This window comes from Geospiza fortis, unplaced genomic scaffold, assembly GCF_000277835.1.
Source record: "Geospiza fortis unplaced genomic scaffold, GeoFor_1.0 scaffold166, whole genome shotgun sequence".
NCBI classification, from domain to species: Eukaryota; Metazoa; Chordata; class Aves; order Passeriformes; family Thraupidae; genus Geospiza; species Geospiza fortis.
In genome coordinates this window covers 1-19,208 of record NW_005054310.1, presented here as the reverse complement: position 1 = coordinate 19,208, position 19,208 = coordinate 1, and positions in this window count along the sequence as shown.

The window sequence follows — 19,208 nt, the reverse complement described above, 5'->3', positions numbered from 1 at the left end:
ATTTCAAGCATATCCTATAAGTCAAAGGGGAGAAGAGAAGGAGAAATTAAAAGGAAAGTGAAAAGAGAAAGGGAAGGGAAAAAAGGAAAAACAGTGCGAAAATCAACTGTAAATAGTCACCCCTGTAAAATTTAGAAAAACTTCTACCACCAGAGATACAAGTTATTCCTCAAGCAAAACTTCCTCAGAGAAGTAAAAGTTTTGCCTTTCTTTTTCTTCTCTCTCCTTTTCCTGTCTGTTTGCTTCATAAAGAGTAAATTATAAATTGTTTATTTAGTATAAAAGTGAATAATTACAGCATTTAGCCTTTGGCTTTCTAACTTAAATTGCCAATTGTAGCCCAGATTTTTTTTTTTTCTGAAAGAAAAGGACACAGTAGTATGAGAAAAGGCAGCATAGGCTTTTGCATTCCATTTGCATGTGCATTACATGAACTGCATATATAACACTCCTGATGCTGCCAATGAGAATTTTAAAGAGGATTTGCAGGTTACTAAGTGTCTGGCCTCACCTTCAGGATTCACAAACACAGTGAGGTTAGTAAGAATGGTGCCACAGGATTTAATTCTATCTCAGTTTCTTTTGATAAAACCACTGAAGTTGCTTATCACAGAGGAAAAAAAAAGAAACAAAACAACAACATAAAAACTACTGGCAGAACCTTTAATATGGCTGTTGTTAGGTTTGTGGCAGAAAGAGGTATGGAGGATTTATACCTGTCTCTGTGTTAGGAGGTGTAGGAAGTTCCTATTCAAAGGTCTTGCTTAGGCTCCTCTGCCATTTTATCAGGATCAAGAAACAGCAGAAATGTTTGCTCTTAAGTGAACATGCAACGGCTGCTCTAAGTAATATATCAGGACATTGGGCCAAGAAGTGAGAGACCTAGTTTCCCATTTCATCTTCAGAATCTCACACAACCCAAGGCTGCCTTGCCCATGGGACTGCAACCTGTGCAGTCATCTTCTACAGAAGAGCAGGCATCAGCAGAAGAGCAACTAAAGAGGGAAACCTTGTGTCTAAACCGCTAATTGCAGAGTATGAGCTCCTACTTCCAAAATTGCTTTCTTTTTAATGAATGTTTGTGCAGAAGAAATGCTGCCAAGGAGTAGGAGCCGTGCAACCTCAGATGCTCCCCCATCTCCATTTGAATGCAATGAGGGAGACCTTTTCCAAACTCCCCTACCCCCATCAGCATTTCAGTCCCAGGTCTGCATTGGCCACCCTTCAACCAGCAGCAGAATGGCTTTGCTCCCAGCCCACACAAACTCAGCACTCTTACAGTGTGATTCTTGAGGACACTCATGTGGAAATCCCCAGGAAGATCCTCCTGATGTGCCACAGATCAATTCAATGCCGTTAGCATGTGTTTCAGTGTACTTACTGCAGAAGACATGGAGAAGACTCTTTTCTGAGTGAAATAATGTCTTTAAAGAGTCAACTAAACATTTCTAGAAATCATGTCTTAATGAGAAAAGGAGATTTTTAATGTTTTTTACCCAGTTCAGTGAAAGCATTTCATTGCCTTAAATTTCAGCATGTCTAGAAGATGCTGGCATAAAAATTTTCAAAATAAAGGTAGATAAAAGAAGAAGGACCAGCTTTCCTCCAAATACATTCAAATAACACAGAGCCTCTGACACGCTAGAAGAGTTGAATTTAACTATATTTTTTGTCTTTTCTTTTCTTTTCTTTTCTTTTCTTTTCTTTTCTTTTCTTTTCTTTTCTTTTCTTTTCTTTTCTCTTTGCTTCTTTTCTCTTATTTTTCTTTTCTCAAAGGCTTTTTTAAAGGATTGTGTGCCACACTAGCAATATTATTGAAATATCTTCATCAGATAAACTAATAATTTCATTACAAAGCATAGAACCCTCAAACAGCCAGAGACTTTGTAGATTATAAATGTATGTTTTTTTAAAAAAAAGAATTTTGTTTCATGTAATTTTTTTTTGTAATTTTAATGGTTTAAAAGGTTACTCAAAACAAAGAAAAAACCCACAACATATAGGACAGCTGAACATCCTATATTCTCCATAAAATTGTGTCCTTTTATTGCCAACTGTTTTTATAATGTAATGCAACTATGACACAGAATATCTATCATAAAGACAAAGTAACGACTCAGAGAAAAAGTTGTGTCCTATTCTCTGAAGTTTATCTCCAGGAAGTGATTTTGAAACCTTTGGGATTGAACTAATGAGAAAGATGCAGCTAACACAGCTAATTCAGCTGAACAGAAATACAAATGTGGTTTTAGCAATGTGTCACTGATCTTCAGAGGGACTATAAGTCTTGGTTTGAGTCAAAGCCCACTGAAATCATGTAAAAACTTTCATCAGCTCTGACTTTCAAAACAGACTTGTTTTGAAACCAAGAGCAGAACTGTAGAGTTATGCCAAACAGTAGATAAGATATAGGAAGTGCGCCTGGAGCTCTTCCTCATAAAACAAGAACAAAAGTAATTTAGGTTAAATTGAGAGACACCTTAAAATAATTTTAAGAGATGTTCTCATTAATTTAGAAAACTGATTAGTTAAGCTTCATTGAAGCCAAGACATACTATTCAAAAGGAAAAGAAAACCCAAATTTTTTTAAGAAATAGTTTTGTGAAGTAAACCCCTAAGGAGATAGTGATATTTAATTTCTTCTTCTCCTCTAACTCCTCTTTGGTCTTGGTGGTGGTTTATTTTCAAAGACAATGAAAACAGTGACTAAGAATTTGAGAGCAATTAAGAATTCAGAAAATACGGATAATAAAATGAAATCTGTGCCAGAATATCACTTAAGACAGGGTTGAAGTGAGACCCAAATGTAGCACCTTTACAGTGATAAAGTTCTTTTAAATGTAACAAACAAACGTATGCAAAAATGGAAGACCTATCTTTAAAAACCTGGCAGATCTGAATGTAGGACATTGGAGAGTTAAAGACAGAAATGCCTTTAAGAAAATTAAAGTGAGAACCAAAATAAGTTTATAGAAAACAAGGGCAATATGTATTTCCCCAGAGGGGACACAGACAAAGGAAGAACTGAGAATTCCCACATATGTAGAGAAAATAAAGGAAAAATAAACAGGAACATAAATTGAACATTTTCATACAGAAATGCACACATTAAAAGGGTTTGTTGAACAAGGCTTTTTCCCTTGTACTTTACACTGATGGGTTTTTTGAAATGACACAGCTGACTATGTATCTTTCAAATTCTGCTGACACAGCTTGTTTTCTCAAGATCTCTTGCCCAGAAAAAAAGCTTCTTTGGAAAAAAATCCTCTTAGACATTTTCAAAACCCCCAAGAGTTTGCCTGTAAGAATGTCATTCAAAAAATCTCAGGCCTGGCTGCCTGATTTAAAAAAAAAAGGCAAGCAGTTTTTACAGTTTTATACCACAGTTTTTACTTACTGGAAAAAGGCTTAGGTACAGACATTTTTCATAGGTTCAAGACAGTACAAGTTTATAGGAAGGCTGGGGTTTTAACCCATCTGTAAAATGTCACTTCTAAAGGGAATTAATATGTGGATGTCTTGATTTTGACACCATATCCCTATTTTTTATCAAGCATACCAAGAGAGGTGTTACCCCATGCAGTCCATATTACTTTGACTGAAGAAGTCCAGCGTTCATGTTTGAAGCTTGTGCAAAAGCTCAAAATTAAAGAGCAAGTACACATAGAACATCTTGAAAAACTGATTTAGCAATAATTTCACTATTACAGGTGACAATTAAGGTAAATATAGCCCTCTTAAAGTGGAAAAAATGTCTTGCAAGAGATGGACAACTGTATTATAAATCATTGGATATAACTAACAACATTATGCCAATTTAGGTTTTCCAAACTGAGTGAGAACATAAATACTCAACTGCAAAGCACAAGTAAAAAACCCAGAGAAGTCCTTTTTTAAGGTAATTTCAAATACTAAAACTCTGAAATTCCATTTTTTTATTAACAAGTGTGAGCATATTGTTTTCTGAATGTAGTCCTTTTTAACTGTAGGTATTACCATTGATATTGTATGGAAATGAACACTGATATTTTTCCAAAGCTAAAATGTCACAGCAGGTAACAAAATCCAAATTTAAATCATAAGATATATATGCATTTTTTTAATCAAATGCAGATTATTCTATTGATGCTTCACAAAGTTTTTCCTTTTATTTGTCTTTTCTTCCTGAGAGCAGTGCAGCATAAGCTAGTTTACTGATTGCTATACTGGAAATATTTTAGTGAAAAATTAATACCTTGGGGTTTGTTACAAATTGCCATAACTTATCATTGTAGAAATATTGTGTGTTGTACCCAAAGCAAAATGCAAAAATTGCTAAAAGTAAATACTGATTTCTCTGCATAAAGTCATAGGAAGAGTGGGAAGTGGGCCAAAAAAAGTTCCATGAAACAAAATGATTGTATGTAATTCTCTATAATAACTGTAACTATAAAAATATTCTTATTAATAAGGAAATAATACAAGAAAAACTTCTGGCAAAGCCTTGCTTATGCATTTTTTGACATAAAAAGGCATGGCTCAACTGAAAAAAAATTTGTTATATAAATAATAAGATTTAAAAAATCTTGTTAAGTAAATAAGAGCCTTGCCTTTCACACAACTGATTTGGGAGGTTCTTTTCTTTTTACAGCTATGTATATTTTTTGCTTTGCTGGAATGTGTCCTTCATAATAACTCTTTAAGAAGTATAAATTGATGAATTTTGGCATAGTTATTTTTCCTGGCAAGATTCTCCAATAATGAAATAAAAACAAAGATGTTTCTCTGCATGGATATGATGGTATGTCTTGATAACAAAACTTATAAATGTGCATCAAAGCAAAGAACATGTCATCCTGGATCTGTTCCGATACACCAAATGATTTCTAGAAGCCAGTTTTAAGTCTCTATTATTTTTGCTCTTAAGTAGAGGTGCCATTGAAAAAGAAATGTCAAGTCCCTTGGGCTGAAAGCAGAAAAGCTATACAATGCCTGTCCTGTTTGTGAACTCTGGTAAAGACCAATTAAGCCTTCAAGCAATACCTTGTATGTTTCCCCAGATGTAAAGGATTGTATTGTATCTGAAGTTTTCTTGCTTTTTCTCTTTCCTTTCTTTCTTGTTGCCTGCTAAAATAATTAGATCTTGGGAGACAGAGCAGGAAGTCCATGCTTTCCTTTGGCAATCTTGATTCTCTCCTTGCATTTTTGAATAATGGAAACACACTATAGTCCTAACACAAAAAATTATAGTGGAATATTTACAGTTTCTAAAGACAATGTAACACATTGAATACCTGGTTGCACCAGGGTCAATCCAGAGTGGAGGATGGACAGATGGAGAGCGGCCCTGCTGAGAAGGACTTGGGGATGCAGGTGGATGAGAGGCTGGACATGACCCAGCCATGAGCACTCATGGACCAGAAAGTTCAAAGGTGTCCTGGGCTGCATCCAAAGCAGCGTGGCCAGCAGGGAGGGAATTCTGCTCCTCTACTCTCCTCTGGTGAGACCTCACCTGCAGTGCTGCATCCACATCTGAGGTCCTTAGCAAAGGAAGGACATGGAGGGAGTCCCAAGGAGGCCACCAAGATGATGAGAGGGGTGGAGGAAAGTCTGGGAGAATTGTGATCAGCCTGAAAAAGGAGAGAGAGAGAGTACCTGGAAAGTACTGTACCTGGAGAGAACCCACAAGAATGGTGGATAGAGACTATTTACAAGGGCATGTAGTGACACAATAAAGGGGAATGGCTCCAAGCCTAAAGTCTAGGTTTAGATCAGATGTTAGGAAGAAATTCTTGACTGTGAGGGTGCTGAGCCACTGGAACAGGTTGCCCAGTGAAGCTGTGGATCCCTCATCCCTAGGAATGTACAAGTCCGGTTTGGATGGGGCTCTGAACAACCTGGTCTGCTGAAAGGTGTCTGTAGTCATGGCAGGGAAGTTGGAAGTAGGTGGTGTTGAAGGTCCCTTCCAACCCGAGCCATTCTAAGATTTTGTGATTCTCTGAAACACAGGTAGCATTATCATCTTGAACTGTGAACTAAGCAAGTCCTGCAAGCTGTGTATGAATATTACCTGCAGGTTTCATCTAGTCTTTCATAGAACAAAGGTTTTAAGAAGAGCCTGCATACAATAAGAGATGGTGTACATTTGTTCTGATACTATTTCTTAGGATTCCAGTCAGTCTTGAACAATATCTTAGGATGCTAGAAAGAACAGTGTGCCAGCTTGAGTTAACTTGACTTTCATTGAGGAAGAGAGCTGAACTCCGAACAACCACCTTACAGAGAACATATGAAAAGTGATACTTCTGTGCACATAAACCTTTAAGTGTAGTAGCAAAAATTCAGCAGTAGTCTTTAGAATTTAGAAACAGCATTATTTGTGGTTAGGTTTTTTTTTCCTTTAGGGGAGGGCCTTTTTTCTATCAATTTTGCTTTCTGATAAGAAAACCAGAAAAGAGAACAGACTCTTCAAGTTTCTCCTTACTTAAAAATACTTCACACCAGAAACTTATCTCTGTGGAAAAATGTTTTGTTCACTGCATCCTCTATATTCTGCCATCATTATCCCACTGAGTCTTCCTCCCTCAAATATCCCAAATTTTCATTTTCTTGCCTTGAACCAGTATGTGTAACTCTCTGCTTAAGATTCACATTTTTGAAAAATAATTCTGTTTTTTCAGTTGGCTTTTGTGAGTTTTTTCCCATCTGGGTTTTGGTGCTGCCGTTTTTATTTTTTTTTTGGTGGTTTCTTTTTTTTTTTTTTTTCCCCAATGACCTTTTTTATTTTAAGCACTTGAAAATGAAAAAATGAGAACTTTAATTATGTTGAATGCCATAGGCACCACGAACTGTCCAGAATAAACAGGGATGACCACTGTGTAGCACAGAGCCTGCCAAGATGAAGCCACAAATCACTCTTTTTTTGAGCACTAAATGTAGCAGAAATGGCAACTTTTCCTTCAAATAACTCTGATGAGAACAGAAGATGACCCATAAAATCTTGGACATGTGTAGTGAAAACCAGTTGAGGTATAAAATAGCTAAAGGATGTTTATATGTGACTGGATATCCAAAAATACCTTTGCATTGACACACACAGACACATAGAGTGAAGGTAACACATCTGCTAAGCTGGTAAGTATTTACTTTCAGGTTAGACAGTTTGCTGTGAATCCTGCTGATAGCTTTGAAATACCTCAGCTTCATGAGATCAACTGCAGCCCAACAACTTCTTTTGCATGTGAACAAGTGTACTAAGCAAGAAACAATATGTTGCTTTCCACATAAGTCTCAGTTGTCAATGCCAGTGACTTTTAAACGCTTCACTGATGATCAATACAAGAAGCTTGGAATCAGTGTACAGTTCACAAATTATGGAAAAAGGAGCACAGTATTTCATCATATGGTGCTATATAGATAAGTAATTCCTATGCCCATTTGCTCCGTGTATTTCCAAATAGAATCTCAGGAGCAGTCACCTTAATTGCAAAATTACACAGTTTGTAAAAGCATTTTTGCACTTTACACATAAGTGTTCTACACAGGTGGAGTGTAGAATTCAGAAAGCTGGATTTGGAGTTAAACATACGTTTGCATCTGTATGTATAAAACCTTATTGTGAATACCTTAAGGGTGTGTACAATGCATGCTTTTCATTTACATGGGTCATAAATATCAGGCAGAAACTTTTATGAAAACATGTTTTAAATTGATCACTGTGTCTGAACAGAAAAATCCTTGAAATTGTTTTGTTGTGCATTGCAGGAACATGACTCCTGCAATATCCAAAGAAATGTAAGCAAAGAGAAGATAATAATCCATCAGAAAACCCCAGCTGCCAGGGTTAAAATTGCTGAGCTCATGCCCCTGTGAAAGGACACATTTTGAAAGTGACCTTTTCTAAGAGAACATATTAAACATAGCTTTTTTCTTTCTTGCCTTCCTGTCAATTAAATGGTGACAATCTCACTGTGATCTTGTTTAGTACAGTGACAAAGAATATCTTCTAAAGCTCCCTAGGCTTCCTCTGAAAAGTACAAGTTCTGATGGGAATTGCATGCCCTCAATCATTTAAATTTAAACTCTTGGTGAAAACTCTTACACCAGAGCATGTGCATAACTTAATCCATGTTAAAATCTGAGAATAGAGATTATGAGCTACTGTAGCTCCCAGTTATAAGATCTTAAATTCCAATTCTAACAGTTAAAGGGGTTTTCCTTTGTTTGGTTGTTTTTTTTTTTTCCTTTTGGAACTCCCTTCAGCAAGAAGTTAGTTTATAAGTTATTAGTATTACAGCATTTAAGCTTCAGTTTATAACACAGCACCTACTGCTTTCCCATGTTGAGAAAGATGAGAAGCCACAATCTACTCAGTCTTTCATTCCCAGTGGTATCTTTGGGACATCTCATTGCAAGTTGAATAGCTGCCTCTGCAGTGCCACTGGTAGTGAATGGGGATTTGCAAATAAAATACAGCATCTGAAGCAGCGCTGTGCAACAGAGAATGGAAGGCAAGGAAGCAGATTGTGACTCTTTAAAGCAATCCATTATCACTTATGTGTCTTGCAGAGATACTGAAATAAATGAAACTATTTTTGGACAAACACAGTGCAGATAAATGAAACTATTTTTGGACAAACACAGTGCAGATAAATGTGCTTAAAGTAAGACTAGTAGATCAGGCTATGTATTATCCTATGAAACTCAACAATCTGCCAATGTATTCATTTGTGTAAACAGCTTTATACACAGCCAGACTCATAAATAAATACTTAGACACTTCAGCTTTAGGATTTTAAATAAACACTTCAAGGTAATGCTTTTTTGATTACTATTTGTTAGGGGGAAAAATGAAATGGAAGAACATTTGAAAAGATAAGGAATTGTGAGCTAAGCAAGATTAAACCCTCAATTCAGTTTCAATACAGTAGAAAAAACATAATCCAGAGGTGAATATGCCTAAGCACAAGAAAAAAAAAAAAGAAAAACAACACATTTTAAGAAAATTAAAAGAGTTAAAGAAAATTATATGTTAAAATTCTTATAAATTTCATGTTTGACTAGAATGCAATAATCTGAAAAATTTGTAAATCAAAGATTTTTAGATATTCCAGTTCTTATGTGTCCATATTGGGCTCAAATTCCAGGGATTAGAAAAAGAAATGCTTAAATGCAAAGTTTAAACATATTATGTGCAAAAAGGTTTAAAGAGTTCTATATAACATTTCAAAAATTAAAGCTGCCAGTCCTTTTAACCACTTTGCATTATGTCATTCTCTACTTTACTGTAATTGATAATTTAGGCCTTTTTTTAGGTGAAATAGTAAGAAACTCCAAATATCAATTCAGATAAATACTTTATGATGTCACTTTACGTATACTGGGAATATTAAATTAACTGATGAAGCCTAAGACACAAACAGATACTGGTAGTGTTGTGGATGGAAACCCTACTGCTGCTTATAAGATGGAACAGAACACTTCCATATCTTTCTCCAGTTACTCAGGATATAACAAACATCTCTGACCCCTCTTCTGATCTACACACTGGCTTTCCATGGAGTATGAAATCACAATATTTATGTTCTCCAAGGCAACTTAAAATACATTTTAAAAGATATGGAAGTGAAAACCACAATAGGTATTTTGATTTCTGTGGAAAACTGAACTCTCTGTGGTATGTATCACAGTCATCTGTGGTGGACAACATCTGTTACAGGTTTAACTGAGTGCAAAAGAAATATTCCATTCCCCCATGCCCCCCTGCATTCTTACCACTCTCACATCCAGCCAACATGCACGAGCAGACCCACAGACACACAGAAACACAGACAGAACATCTCTTGCTCCTGCATTAAGGGGAAATCATGTTGCTCCAGAATTATTAGAACATAAATTTCAGGAACATACACACTTATATGTCACTAATTTGTTGTTACAGACTCTTTAGAAGGAAGAGGAAAGGCAGAAGGGCAGGGGGGTGATGTGTATACAATGGCACAGTTGAGAGCCGCTGAGTAGCAAACAAAGGACAAACAAATACTGCAGATATCACCATGGAAGTCTGCTATAGACCTCCCAACCAGGACAATGACGCCGACAAGTTATTCTTTGAGGAACTAAGGGACATTTCCAAGGAAACTGCCCTCATTATTATGGAGGACTTTAACTTGCCGGAAATCAGTTGGGAACATCACACAGCTGGTCCAAAATGGGCCAGAAGATTCCTAAAACACCTGGATGACAACTTTATGGAACAGGTCTTAAGGGAGCTGACTTGGAAAGACGCCCTTCTTCATCTACTGCTTGTCAACAGAGTGGATCTTGTAAACAAAGTGGAGGTTGATGGCCGTCTTGGCCACACCAACCACAAAGTGATCGAGATTAAAATCTCTGTGGACAGGAGGAAAAGTGCCAGCAAAACTTCAGCCCTGGACTTGGACATGGGGAAAACTGACTTCAGGCTGCTCAGGGAATTAGTGAGTGAAATGCCCATGGAAAATGTTTTTCAGGCGCTGGGATCCATCAGTGCTGCTCCCTTTTTAATCACCTTCTAAGAGCCCAGGAACAGGCAATTCCTACAGCAGGTGAGGGAGAAGGAAGGTTTGGCTGAACAGGGATCTCTCTCAGAAATAAGGCAGAAAATGAAGGTGTAAACCCCGTGGAAGCAAGGTTGGGTTACATGGGAAGAATGCAGAGATGTTGTTTGTCAATGTAGGGAGAAAATTCATGCTGCCTAAACTCAATTGGAGATGAAGCTGGCCAAAGGCAGTGTGAAAATGTTTCTGTTATCCTTTTATGGATGAGGATTGTCACCTCACAGACAGGGACAGAGACAAGCCAGAGGTGTTTAATGCATTCTTTGCCTCTGTCTTCAACGCTGATGATGGACCAAGGGGGTCTCAGTACCCTGAGCTGGAGGATCGTGACTGATGATGATAAATTCCCAGTTGACCCTGAAATTGTGTGGAATCTGCTGCTCTAGCTGAATTCCTTTAAATCTATGGGGTCCCATGGGATTCATCAGAGAATCCTCAAAGATCTTGTTGATGTCATTGCAAAGCCTCTGTCGATGATTTTTGAGTGGCCTTGGGAATCTGGAGAGTTACCCTGGCTGATAGGAAGCTGGTGAACATTGTCCCAGTTTTCAAGAGCAGGAAGGAGGACCTATGTAAACATTGGTGTGTATAAAACACACTCTAGCAACACCCACGATGTTTGTCTCTTGTGGGACAGAATAAACAACCTATGGCTACACAGTGCAACTTAATATGCTCTTGCAAGATGGTGGTGAACACTGTAAGAAAACAGATATGAAAGAGATAACAAAGGTAATCTAGTTGCTTTAAAACTTCTGGAAGCTCATCAAATAAAGATGCTAGGTCCATAAATACTGCCAAATTGCACACCACATAGTTGTAAATTGTAAGACAGCTCCTTTCAATTTCTAAATGTTACTCAAAGGAGCAAATATTACAGACAATTTAAATTTCTGGGTTGTGAATTTAGTAATGTGCTGGCATTTCTTCTGGAAGATGAAATACTGTACCTTTACAAGGTTTCTAATAATTCAACTGGCTGAACAACAGACACATAGTAACTAGGAATTTTTGTGTGAATCCTACACAGCCATGGTTTAAAAATGCTGAGAGTGCCAGCTGGATGAAGAGAGATAAAAACCAACACAGTATTGTAAACTCTACACTATAATTTTCATAGAGAAAATACACTTTAAGACTTTGAAAAAGGAAAAATGACTGTCAGGTGGCTTACTTAAAAAAACTTAAAGCCAACAAACAAAAAAAAATTCTCTGTGTGTGTGTGTGTCTCCTGGACTTCAGAGAGAGGGCAGAGAGAGCTTTGATCACTAATTCAATAATTTGAATCTGAAGGAGAGCAGCAAAAAGAAATGATCACTGAAACAATCTATTAAATGATCATGGTTTTATTTATACAATGCATAGAAATATATGCTTAATGAAACATCTGCAGTAACTTTCTAATTTCTGCAGCACCATATCTGATACAACTAATCACCCAAGATGCATTTCTAAAATATGTAACAGAATATCTTCCTTGTTATACAAACCACATTGTTAATATTTCCCATTTTACTATAGGAAGTGCTGTGACATTTCTTTCAAGATTTTTTTGGATTATTATATATAGTAATTCTGTACATTTTAAAAAATATTTGGCCATTTGAAATAAAACAATTGACTGTGTCACGTGTTGTTCAGAACATACAGTGCAATATAGAACTGGAGAAAAGAAATTAAACTCAAAAATGTCTTTCCATTATTAATTTTACTGCTAGACATTTGGCAAAATAAAGCACCAACATGAAAAAAAATAGAAAGGCTTTTTGAAAATCTATTTCTTACTCACAGTATCAAGAGATAGGAATTATTTAAGTAAGCCAGATGTGTCATCTTACAAAATTTTAAAGGCTAATTTCCAGCCTATTTCCTTTTTAAGAAATTTCTGTTTCAAGAAAGAAAGGACTATTGTATTGCTTAAGAAAAATGGCAGCCAACATGGTGGAAGTTAAAAGCTCAAACTGCATTAGTGGCAAGTGATAGTTTTCAGAAAAGAAAACTCAGAGATGCTTAGCATCCACACTAAATTATTTTTCTAACACTGTGATCTTCAGGATGACTTATTACAGAATTTTCTTTGTAGGTTTTTCTTGAGGGCTTTTCATGTTGCCAAGACAGCTAGGATTATCTTAGTGTTCAATCCAGTTTGCTAAAGTAGGATAAGGTGCCATAACTACTTTTTGCTCAAGAGTTAGCTGATGTCAGCTCTATGCCTCCATAAGCTGCCTCTATGGTCAGAGAATGCAGAAATCAAAACAGTAATTTTTCTAACCCTGGGTTTTTTTGGTAAAACACTCAGTGATTAACATGCTTCTAAAGGGCATGTGTCTTACCCAGTTAAGTCTTCTGGGAATATCTATGCACTCCGTCATTCAAGGTTCATACCAGTCCTCTTTTAACTAATAAAAGAATTTAGAATACTGTGTTAAAGCACAGAAATATTCATGCTAGTTCAGATTCCTTTAGAAAACCTGTTATCTTGAGCCCATTTACACAGCTTTTTTCAGCATGTGCTGTCTGTTCTGTAGATCTCCCATGAGGAAGCAACAGACATTACACACAGCTTTTTCTGTCACTTCTTCCCCATTTTATCACATAGCATATTTCTTAACAGTGTAATCTACCTTGATTATATTTTTATTCTCCCTAATTTAATCTGAATGTCTCTCAATTTTCTTCTTCCCTCCTAAAAGTATTGTTCTTTCTTCATTGTTTAAACAAGAATACCTTTTTATTAAGAAAGCACTTTGCTAATATAAATCAAAACAGCTGGGAAATTGGTGTCTCTAAGGAGGAAAATCCAGGCTACCTTAGAAATCCAAAAACAATCTTCTGAAACATGCTTTTTTAACCATTTTAACACCTTTCTATTATGGCAATAGTAATAATCATATTATTATGAGTGTCTTTCCATTTTTGGAAAGCAAGCAACTCTGAATGTATATCACCTCTTAACAGAATGCAAATTTCATCTCCTATTCCATACCAGTCCCCTGATTAGGAATTCTTGAGTTTTATGCATCTGTTTAAATGGATACCTTCCATTACTCTGTATTACATTAAGATGTTCTTTATTGCAGAGGAATACAAGAGTGATCGAGCTCTTAGCCTCTCTGTCCAAACACCATTCAGCAATAGCTAAATGTAGTCACATTTATATTTTCAGCAGCAGTTTGTACGATGCCAATACACAAGAAAATTTAGCCACTCCCATAATTAATTTACATCCGTAAAATGTCTTGAAACTCTGGACTTAATATTTCACCCCTAAACTAAAGGGAAAATCTAAATTCAGGCATTGATCCTGCTTTTATTTCTCTGGATCTGTATGTATAACCACATTTTCTTCTTCGTGCAGCATTCACTTTTTTTGTGTACAATTTAGAGTTCTTCTAAGTAGTCTAGAGTTGTTTTTTTTCCTCCACGTAGCTTTCTTTGCAGAAGGCACTTGGTAATGTCTTAAGGCAATTTCACTGTAGATTATCTTTTGAGTCATCCAGTTCTGTGTTCTGCACTGATGTTGGACTGCAACACTTCCAAAACTTGTCTAAGCATATACAGCCTGTAGGGCAAAAGTAAAAATATTGCTGTATTTGGGGTTTTTTTTGGTAAATATAACTACTTATCAAATAAGTTTTGATTTTCTGCAACAGATAGACAGTAGATAATAAATCTCCTCTACTGTTAGAAAATATATACCTCATGTTTCCTTTTTTACAACACAATCTTAAAGTTAAAAAAGCAGTAATATATGCCATATCATCTATGAAAATAAACATTTTACTTTAAACTATTGACTGGATTTGGGTTTTTTTTACTGCTTGCAAATTATCCAAACTCAGCATCCACCCTGTAGATAGATAATCAGTCTGTTAAGAAGTAGTTGATTTTCTGTAGTCAGTTTAATCATTGTTTGTTAATCATCATTTGTAATGTTATTGTAATGGTTTTGCAGAACCAAACTAGCTGCCTGCCAAAGACTGCCCAGCCCCATTGGTGTGTAACCAAAAACTCACTTGTGAACACATAATTAGTGATGGTAGGAAACTGGAGTTATGAAACCATGAGGCATTCAAACATCTCAACATTTCATGTAGAAGGCAACTTTGGTTTTTTCTTCCTTTTAAAAATAGCAAAAAAGTTATTTTTCTCTTTTTAAACAATGTGTAACAGTTCCACTAAGGGAAACTTCTTAGGTACTTCTATAGAGGAAGTTCTAGAACATCCATTTGGACTCAAAACCTGTGAACCACAAAAGAGGGAGATGAGACTGAGAGGAACTGGATCTAAATGAGGGCAGTGAGAGACGAATATGAGACTGCCAGAGTTGGGTGAATTCCACAACTGATTTGTTTTTCTGGTCCTCTTACTTTAGAAAGAAATCTCCTGGCTCTGAGAAATGTTTTCTAACTGAAGATCCATCAAAACTGGCAGGTGCCCACAAAAAGCTTGGGTTTGCCAAATCAGCACTTTACAAAAAGATACTGTTTAAAAAAATCTTAACCAGCTGCCATCCTTATCATCTGGGTTTTGCCAAGAGTTTTCATTGGCTTAAACCTCAAATATACAAAATTATAAAAAGAGAGCCCTCTATCTTAAGGTTCTAAATTCAATTTGTCCAGTCCTGTTCGTTTGTTTTAAAAGTTTGTGCTCTAACTCAAATAACTGTACCTTCTATTTGTTCTCTGCCTGGACTACACTTCTAGAACTAAATGTTTCAAAATAATATGATTTATATCCATACATAGTCAGATGCATGTGGGAAATAACAGTGGAGGAATATCAGTGAATTGCAAGCACAAGTTAATGAAGACAAGGAAATCACCTCTGCTTCTCTGGACACATTAGAGTTAATAATTTAGTATTCAAGGGGAAAAAATATATATATACATACGCATATATCAGAAGTGCTTTGAGCCACAGAGTTTAACTTTGTCAATCAAAAATAAGTGGGGTGTTTTCTCTTTCACATAGAATTCTGCTTGATCTTTCCATTTGCAATCAGTTACATTTGAAAGGCCAAAAGCAGTATCAGTAGAATAGCAATCTCATCTTATCCAAGATAAAAAAAAATCATCTTCAAAAAAAAAAGGAAATAAATAAATGAATAAAAAAAACCAACAAAACAGAAAACTTTTCCTGAGAGGAGTAATTCATCACATACATAGATATTTCGTTATACAACTAGTCTCAGGCTTCAGGTGTATGGGACTGGAATTAATAAGCTACAGCATTAAATTCATAGTATCCAAGATAATCAGAGTTTCTTCCTGTACTTTTTGTACTCAGTAAAAAGCTAACTCCTGGAACTAACAGTTGGAAGCTACATCAATAGAAATATTTTACAGTAAGTAGATTCACTCCAAAAAATAATGAAAACAGGAAACAAATTATTGGATTTTGTTGAATGTTTTCATTCAGGAGCATAAGCATAGTAGTTACAATTGTAGAGATTTGAGCAGAACCACTTAGTACTTAGGGCCAACAATAAATATAGTGATAAGGCCTGTATAATCAAGGATCAACATGTTAGATTCTCTCTAAAGATGAAAAGAAATTATTCAAGGCTTTTATGAGAAAAAGATTAGAACATGCACACTTGTGCCAATTCAGTAGTCTAATAAAGTATTCATTTATCTTTTTGTTTGTTCTGAACATGTTCATTTTCTTGTTTTGTAGGTACGTTATTAAAACCAGTGTTATATTTGTCACATGCTAAACAGATGTTTATTTCTGCTCCTGGTAAAACTCAGACATCTGGAGACCAGTTAATGAGATTTAGATGACCAAAAGAAGAATTAAGAGGGAAGTGTGAAACTTAAGAAACACAAGAAATTGCGTTTCTTGTCACCTTCTGTTCTCTGGAGTCTTGAAAGGCTACTAGAATTGTATTTCAGTAGCTGAATCTAGTAGACAATGAAATTATTGGACTAATTTTATTTTTTTCATAATTGGTTTGTTTTCCCTCAAATGGTTGTAGCTGGATCAAGAACAGATCTTGAAACTAAAGCACATATCCTCAAACCTTAACTGGATGTGGGAAACTCAGGTAGATTACCCCTTGAAAACAACAGACCTAACCACAAAGGCTTAGGGCCCATGAACTTTTCACAGACTGCAAAGCTTAGTCTGCCAGCTCAGATGTGTTCAACCTGTTCCAGGAACGGTCTCAAATTTATTGCCCTATTTTCTGCCATAGTCCTCTGTGTACAATAGGAACTGTGCTCTGCTGCTTAGACCTGAGAAGTTGGTCTTGGCAAACTCAGTAGTTCTTATTTTACATTTAGGTAAGGCATAAATATACAAAACATTGTAGAAGTTTCCTGCTATTTTTTCATTTCTACATAAAATCTCATTGAAGAAGCAATCATCTTAAAATAAAACATTCATCAACTTTCAAATCAGCTTTCAGGGTGATGATTACATGAAGATTACTCCTTATAAACTGCAAAGTAGACAGCTTTAAAGCATTATTATAGTATGACCATGATCACTTGGAGCTCATTTTGGAAACAGTGTGATGAATGCTTCTGAGGAATGATCATGTTTTGAAGAACTGCTATATTCAGAATTGGCAAAAGTAGCAACTTTTAAAAGTGTTCACCTTTGAATTGCTATTATTACACTTCTAGTAAAATAAGTGTCTTGTATCTTAATCACAGTATCTCAAAGCAAAATGAAAGGGCTCTAAACCACCCATTCAAAAAAGAAATCATGAGCAAGTTTGCAGAAGTCCATTTGTTTCAGAGTTTAAAATACTTTTGACACATTTCAGTAACCTTTTGCGCATGAAGCCGTGGCTGGAGGGTTTTATTATTTTGGTTTTAACTTCTATCTTTGTTGTTTTGTTTACTATTTTGGTTTGCATTGATTTGTTCGTTATTTATTTTTATTTTTTGTTCTTTTTATTTTCCTTATTATACATCAAATTTAACACTACAATTAGAAAATGACACTTTCTGAAGTGCATAAGTTCTAAGCTGTCTTAGAAGGATGTCAGCGGATTGTTAAGTATGGGAATGGTATTGTGCAAATGTGATAGATAACATTCTCAGCTGTTGCAAGTTCATAACTTCACTATTTTCAATGAGCCACCAAGTCACCTATTCACATGAATTAGGTGTTAAATATCAAATATGTTCTATATAACAATATTAACAGTATTGTAACAATATTCACAGAATGGCAATATTATATACAGTCTACTAATTGCTGGCAATTTAAGCAATCTGTTAATTACAACAGTAATCCTTAGTTCCAGAGATACTGGTTGCCACTCTGTTCAATCTCAACCTTTGATAAGTGAGGAAAATATCAGCACCAGCTGCATGGACCAGAATTGGTTCGTGCAATCATCCCCTTCTTTATTTACATAAGAACACATTTTGTTGATCACTGTCATGCTTAGAATTGCTGATAAAAAATTGTGCTAGGAGTCACAGTCACCCTAAGTGAGAGTCAGCCTGAGTAGTCCCAAACCTGCTCTAGTTGTTGGTAAGTTTTACTGCAGAATCTAAGACCTCATGTTAGGAAAGCTTGCACTAACTTGGGAGTTTGTTGTCATACTTCTCTTACTGCCAAGATTTTTTAACTGAAAGTCAATTTTCTGTCCCAGTACACTAAAACAACAAAACTCTGATTTATTTCCCTGAAACTGGAGTCTGGCAATAAAACAAAGCTGATATGATTAAGTGTATCTCCAGACGATGGCCACAAAGATAAACAAAAACAATAAATAGCATAAACAGTTCAAGATTTGTTGAAGAATATACCAAAAGAGATGCTGTTGCTAAAAAAAGCTTTTCTTAAGATTTCAAAAACATTGAAACATTGAGCAGATTGCAGTTTTTCCAAGTAATCAGTTCTAGAAATCAGCTCCCAGGGTAAAAAAATAAAATGGTGAAAGATAATATACTGTGAAGCCAACATGCAGAGAGTGATCAAATGAAGACTACCAATTACCTGCAGAGTGCATTTCTTACAGATATAGAGGAAAAAAAACTGGAAATTATTAGTCAGGAAGTGAAACAGAAAACCAGAAGAAGAAACAAGGGGTGAAACAGAGTACAATCACAACATTAACTTAAAATATAAAAATTTATTATATTGCTGTGTGTAAGCATATTTGAAACCCAAACATCCTGACATCTCTTAAAATACTAGTATCTTGGATGAGTTTATTTCATATGTTTTAATGAATAGCATTTATAATGCTAATGCTATACTAATACTTTTCATTGGAACTATGTTAACCTTATTTGAAGGGCAATTAAATAGTTGGTAAGTGTATTGCATACTATGTGTTATCAAATTACTCTCTGCATATGCTAGGGATACTTAAAGAGCTGTCTATCATATCACATTCCTTCATTTTGATCTAGTTCAAAGTGAAGTATTTAGAAAAAACAAGTGTTATTCAGTGAGCAAATAATTGATAAACTTGTAGTTCTGTTGGGTTTTTGTGGTTTGTTTTTGTACTGGAAACTGAAGAAAAGTAGGGGAGAGGGAGAAAAAAAAAGGACAAAAAAACCCAACTCCAAAGTCAAGCAAGCAAGCAAAAGCCTACCCAAAACCCCATCCAGTTTGTGCTAAGCTGTTTATACCAGGAACTTCAAGGAAATGCATGAGAGC